This window comes from Rhinoderma darwinii, chromosome 2, assembly GCF_050947455.1.
Source record: "Rhinoderma darwinii isolate aRhiDar2 chromosome 2, aRhiDar2.hap1, whole genome shotgun sequence".
NCBI lineage: Eukaryota > Metazoa > Chordata > Amphibia > Anura > Rhinodermatidae > Rhinoderma > Rhinoderma darwinii.
In genome coordinates, this window is record NC_134688.1 from 433,917,925 (window position 1) to 433,924,169 (window position 6,245).

Sequence of the window (6,245 nt, forward strand, 5' to 3'; positions counted from 1 at the left end):
CATTCACTGTCGAGGGTGCTGAAAGAGTTACTACCGATCAGTTAGCTCTTTCAGCACCTTGGACAGTGACGGGCGTCGACTACCTCATCTCTATGATGGCGGCTGCGCGAAAATCACGCAGCCGCGCATCATACACGGATGACACACGGAGCTGTCAATTGCCTTTTGCGCACGCAAAACGCAGCGTTTTTTTGCGTGCGCAAAACGCACACGCTCGTGTAAATGAGGCCTAATGCTGCGTTCCATGGTTTCGTTTTACCTCGCCTTGGAGGTTAATCCCTCTGGTATCTTACACTGGATGGTCTCTCCTGCATCGCCACCCCAGTTTAGCCCACTTGGGATGCTGCTGCAGAATTTCACCTGATCTGAAGCAGCTCTGGTCACAGGCTGCATAGCACCAGGGATTTGCATCAAGCCCTATGGGCACAAACAGCGACCTTGCTCGTACTGGCTTTGAACTCTGGATGGCATCCCCTGCACTGCCGCTCTACTGACCACTCGTGGAGCGCCACTGTGGGAGATTGCATTGTCCGGACCATATGCCGGCAGCGCTGCCTACCAGGTGGCTTCCAGTCTCGGCATCTACATGCTGTTTCTAGTGTAGAGTGCAGTCTACAGTTCACAGTAACACATTACATGTTACATTGTTTTCTTAGGGGAGTGAGTTCAGGTTCGGTTGTTGAATTCGAGGACTACTTCAATTACTGCATTTTTTGTTCTCAATATGAGTTTTTTTTTTTAAAACAAACCAGTGGCCCTTCCCACCTTGCCAATGCTACCCTGCTGGTATGTTGTATCTGGCTAGTTATGAAAAATGGAGGGGGGAGACAACGAAGATGACATTTAAAAAAAAAAAAAAAATGATGTGGGGTCTCCCCCATTTTTGCTAGCCAGCCAGATACAATGCAGCAGCCGTTGCCTAGCAGTACTACGGTGGGAAGGGCCACTGGTTTTGGCCTTTCAGAGCCTAATAATACCAGCCTGCGGCCGCCCCTGTGCCTGGCTGTCACTACAGATTGTCGGGCAGTGGATAATAACCACCTCTTCCTGGTACCCCTGGTGGTGGGTACCAGGGTAATATTAGGGTGTTAGCATTAGCTGGTGCAGAGACTAAGCTCTGCCTTAGTAATGGATGCTGTCAATCAGCGAACAGCCATTGCAAACAGGGTAGAAATAGTTTAAAAAAAAAAAAAAATACAAAGACCTAGAAAAAATATGTTAAAAAAAAAATACACAACAATCTTTAGTGATTTTATAGAAAATAAAAATGTCATAAGTAGTCCTCAAATCTGACAGTCCAATGACCGAACCTGTAAAAAAACAAACACAAAAAAGTAACACGTGGTAAGCTTAGATACGGGGCCTATGTGTCTAAACCTAGCACATGTTCGGCTTAGATACAGGGCCCCAGCAGACAGTAATTGTGTACAGTATAAGATTACTGTCTGTTGGGGACCTGTATCTAAGCCTGTCCTGTGGTAAGCATAGATACATAGTCCAGCAGACCGTATCACACATGAGCCCTGTATCTAAGACCATGTGTGATGCTGTCTGTTGGACCCAGAGTCTAAGCTTACTACAAGGCAGGCTTAGATACAGGACCCCAGCAGGCAGTAATAATGATACACGTACTCAGCGTTTTGGTGCAGTGGATGTCCCGACACCATCCAGCATCGTGACCTTCTGCACGGAATACAGCGTAGTGATTCAAAAAGATGTCAGGACCTCTGCTGTGCTTGGGAAGGAGTGTAAGTGGTATTACTATAGTAACAGGGGCCTGTGTATTTTATGACATGGGTTCCAGTTACTATAATAAATTTCTATAGACGTGGTGAGGGGGCTGCGGCCTGGTCGCAATTGAGACTGCTGCGATACCTGTAGTGGCAGTCGCCTGGGGATCCAGCTTGGGCCCCGGAGGACAGGTGCTACCGACGTCCCTGGTGGTGGTGGGAGGGTTACATTGAGATGGCTTATGGGCATAATGACATTGGGATTATTGAGGCTGTAATATGTACGTTTTACCAGGCAGTCTAAAGGTTATAACCAGCAGTGGCTTGGGTTTGGGCACAATATTCTTGTGTCTAAACATGGTGCAACCCCCTATTTTTCCAATTAGGGAGGGGGGGGGGGGAAAGGGTCACCGCCTCAACTTGCTATAGCATAGTTGTAGCTGTCATCTGATCTCTAACCAGAAACCAGCTGTTCTGAAAGTTTTTGTGCATTGATTGAAATGACTCATAGCATAAGGTGCAGTTCACAAATTTTTTCACGCGGATTCACGTCGGAATCCGCACCGAAAGATGTCAACCTGCATCCCATTGATTTCAATGGGAGGTGTCTTTATTCTGCTTGTGGGAAAAGCACCATGCGGTTGCTTGCCACGGTTCTGCCTCTGACCTCCCATTGAAATCCATGGGAGGCAGAGAAAGCGTTTTGTGCTCTCAATGGCCGTGGGTGAAAATCATGTCAAAGTGTGGCCCGTCAAAATTCCTGAAGGAATTCTGATATTTTTTTTTTTTTTTTTCTTCTGCCTGCAAATTCCTCTGTGAACAGGGCCTAAGGGGGCACAATGTTGGCGTGGTCCTAATATAAACATCTTTTACTGGTGTATAGAGGTAATAGAGCTTCCTGTGAGTTTAACTAAAGGCCAGCTTTGCTGGAGCACAAGCACGTTATCAAGCTGACTAAGACGAGGGTACAGCTATCAGGGTGTCTTGAACACTTTACACCTTTTAGGATTAGGAAATCTGAACACTTTCTAGGCTTACTGCCATTGATTTGAATGGTCCTATTATAAGGCTTGGGGCTAGAACTAGGTGGTGTAGTGTGGGGTTTCTTCTTTTTTTTTTTTTAAAGTCAAAGTATTTGAAATGAAAAATAAAGCAACGTTGCAAATTGACTTGATTAAAAAATCTTTTGTTTTGCGTCTTGCTTCTATGCAGACCTATAAATCTCCATGGTAACAGACTACAAGCAAATGCTGTGTAGTCAGATCTTACAGTCTCGCTGCCCTGAATTTGTCCCCTACCAAATGTAGATGGAATGTAGTAGTAGGAAATGAGTTTGCAGGATCGGAATACATAGAATCTGTTTATACACTGGACACTTTATTAGAGACACCTGCCTTTTCACAATTGGAGCTTTCCTGTATGAAAACTAGACCGGTGACACCTAAAATCAAATGAGCATGTTTTCTGTGGATCAATGTGAATCCACATTTGAATTTGATAATCGAGCGATCTGAGTGATTTTGGACAGGGCAAGGTCATCAGTGCTAGACTAGCCAGGGACTGTATTTTAAAAAAGTGCCAACCTTGTGGCACTTTTGACAGCGGCGCGTAAATATACGCCTCGTGTGAACAGACAAATTTCAGCCCATTGCTTTCAATGGGCAGATGTTTGTCAACGCATTCAAGCCGTAATTTCGGACGTAATTCGGGGGTTAATACGCCCGATTTACGTCCGTAATTAGTGTGTGTGAACATACCCTAACTCTTTCAGCACCCGGGACAGTGACTACCAATCACAATATACAGTAGATCAACCTGTAGAAAAAAAAAAGACGTTCATACTTACCCAGAACTCCCTGCTTCTTCCTCCAGTCCGGCCTCCTGGGATGATGTTACAGCCCATGTGACCGCTGCAGCGGTCACATGGACTGCCGCGTCATCCAGGGAGGTCGGGCTGGATGTCGAAAGAGGGACGCGTCACCAAGACAACGGCCGGGTAAATATGAATTTCTTTTAGGCCTTATTTACACGAGTGTGTGCGTTTTGCGCACGCAAAAAACGCGGCATTTTGCGTGCGCAAAAGGCACTTAACAGCTGCGTGTGTCATCAGTGTATGATGCGCGGCTGCGAGATTTTCTCGCAGCCGCTATCATTTTGGTACTCTGTTTACATTCTGAGTTTGACAGCTGTTGCGCAAACCACGCAGTTCGCACGGAAGTGCTTCCGTGCGACCTGCGTGGTTTTCACGCACCCATTGACTTCAATGGGTGCGTGATGCGCAAAAAACAGAAATATAGAACATGTCGTGAGTTTTACGCAGCGGACTCATGCTGCGCAAAACTCACGGACTGTCTGCACTGCCCCATAGCCTAATATAGGTGCGTACGACACGCGTGAAAAGCACGCGCGTCGCACGCGTGCATATTACGCTCGTCTAAATGATGCCTCACTTTTACTGCGGAAAGGGCTGTCCCTTCTCTCTATCCTGCACTGATAGAGAGAAGGGCTGCCGATTAGTGCAGTGCAATTTTGCAGCGAAAATGTGCCCGTAAATACGGGTGGAATACTGGTGATACCGGACTCATATTTACGGGCACGGGTCTGTAAATACTGGTGCAATACGGGTCGAATACGTGTGACCAAGGACCCGTATTTACGCCAGTATTTACGGGAGGAAAAAAATACGTTCGTGTGCATGAGGCCTAACATGTCTGAATGAACAACTCATTGTTCCTATGTATAGATGGGCTATAACAGCAGACTACCAGTTTTGGGAGCCATCACAACTATAAGGGGATGTTCACACACAGTGACCAAAAACTTCTGAAAATACAGAGCTGTTTTCAGACGAAAACAGCTCCTGATTTTCAGAAGTTTTTGTAGCAACTCGCGTTTTTCGCGGCGTATTTTACGGCCGTTGTTGGAGCTATTTTTCAATGGAGTCAATGAAAAATGCCTCCAAAAACGCCCCAAGAAGTGACATGCACTTCTTTTTCGCGGGTGTCTTTTTACGCACCGTATTTTGACAGCGACGCGTAAAATTAAGCCTCGTGGGAATAGAGCACCGTAAATCCCATTGCAAGCAATGGGCAGATGTTTGGAGGCGTAATGGAGCCGTTTTTTCAGGCGTAATTCGAGGCGTAAAACGCCCGAATTACGTCTGAAAACACTGCGTGTGAACATACCCTTAGAAAAATTGCTTCCTTTTGAATTCAGATGAATTGGGACTATTAACAAAATGCTGTGAATGTGATCATTCCCTTTAAGAGCACTAACCGTATCATATATAGTGACATAGGCTGAAAAGGGCACCAGGCTATATTTGCCATTTCAAATATTATAGCAGGGGCACAATAAAAAGTAAAAGCACAATTACGCTTGTAATATCTAAAACAGTTCCAATATACATGCACGTTATTCTCAGGCAACAATTGTCCAGTGTATGCCATACTATAGTTATTATAAATCAGACATAAAAACCACTCCAGCAGTAGTACGTTATCTTTTTTTCCCCTCCTGACAATATCATTATGTAAACATGTCGTTCTAGTGAAATATCTTTTTTTCAGGTACCCATCTTCATTCTGGGCAGCATTTTGTTAGCGTGGGCACATAAAATGCTGCATTCAGCTTATCCCTACATAATCATATTTCCTTACATGTCTCCCTGTACATCAAACAATGTGGTGCGAAAGTTTGAGGTGGGTGAAAGCAAGCAAGCGAGCAGCCAGGGTTATGTAAGAGGCATGTGGAAGCAGGGAACACATCCTCAAAGTGGCCAGATGTTACTGCGAAGTCTATAGTAAAATATGAGCCTACATACTCAGCATTTTCGTTCGTAGCCTTTTTGCAGTGTTTTTCAGGTCAGTGGCAGTTTTTTTCAAAATGCCACATGCGCTAGGTATGGCATTTTTTCCTGACGTTTCTTCCATGTGCTTCTCTATGAGACTTCAAAAATACCAGGAAAAACACGTGCAAAATGACATTAAATAAAAAAGCCTAAAAAAAGCACAAGTAGAAATCGCCATTAAAAACTCTTGAAATATATTGTGTTTTTTATATGGTTTTTAAAACACTGCAAAAAAAGTAGGTGTGAAAAAGACCTAAGGCTGGATTCACAAAGCGTTTTACTGCGTTTCTGTCGGTGTGTCTCACGGCAACTTTTTTTTCGGTCATAAACGCTGCGACCGGATATTACTTTAAAGTCTATAGTTAAAAAGTCTACATGAATGGCATTTTGGATTGTGATTTTTTTGGGATTCAGTGGCTTTTTTTTACAAAATGCAGCATGTTCTGGATATGGAGTTTTTCTACCGTTTTTACGGCATAGGATTCTCTATAGAACGCCACTAAAAAACACCCAAAAAACACATTACATTTAAAAATATGCAGCGGAAAACTTTTTAATGTAGGTCTACGGAAAAATATAGACATAAATAGTAGCGAAATTTTTTCCCATTGAACATTGCACCATTTACGCTGCGGAAAAACAAGGAAAATACACCTCATGTGACT

General features: G+C 44.2%; 1 long non-coding RNA gene across 1 annotated transcript in view; it reads right to left on the reverse strand.

Moving 5' to 3' along the window:
- The window catches only part of LOC142743558 (uncharacterized), a 55,649-nt gene extending 50,032 nt beyond the window's left edge, over positions 1-5,617 (reverse strand). Inside the window, exon 1 of the long non-coding RNA XR_012881583.1 lies at positions 5,554-5,617. This is a non-coding gene — a long non-coding RNA (uncharacterized LOC142743558). The remainder of the gene's footprint in view (positions 1-5,553) is intronic.
- Positions 5,618-6,245: the final 628 nt, after the last annotated feature.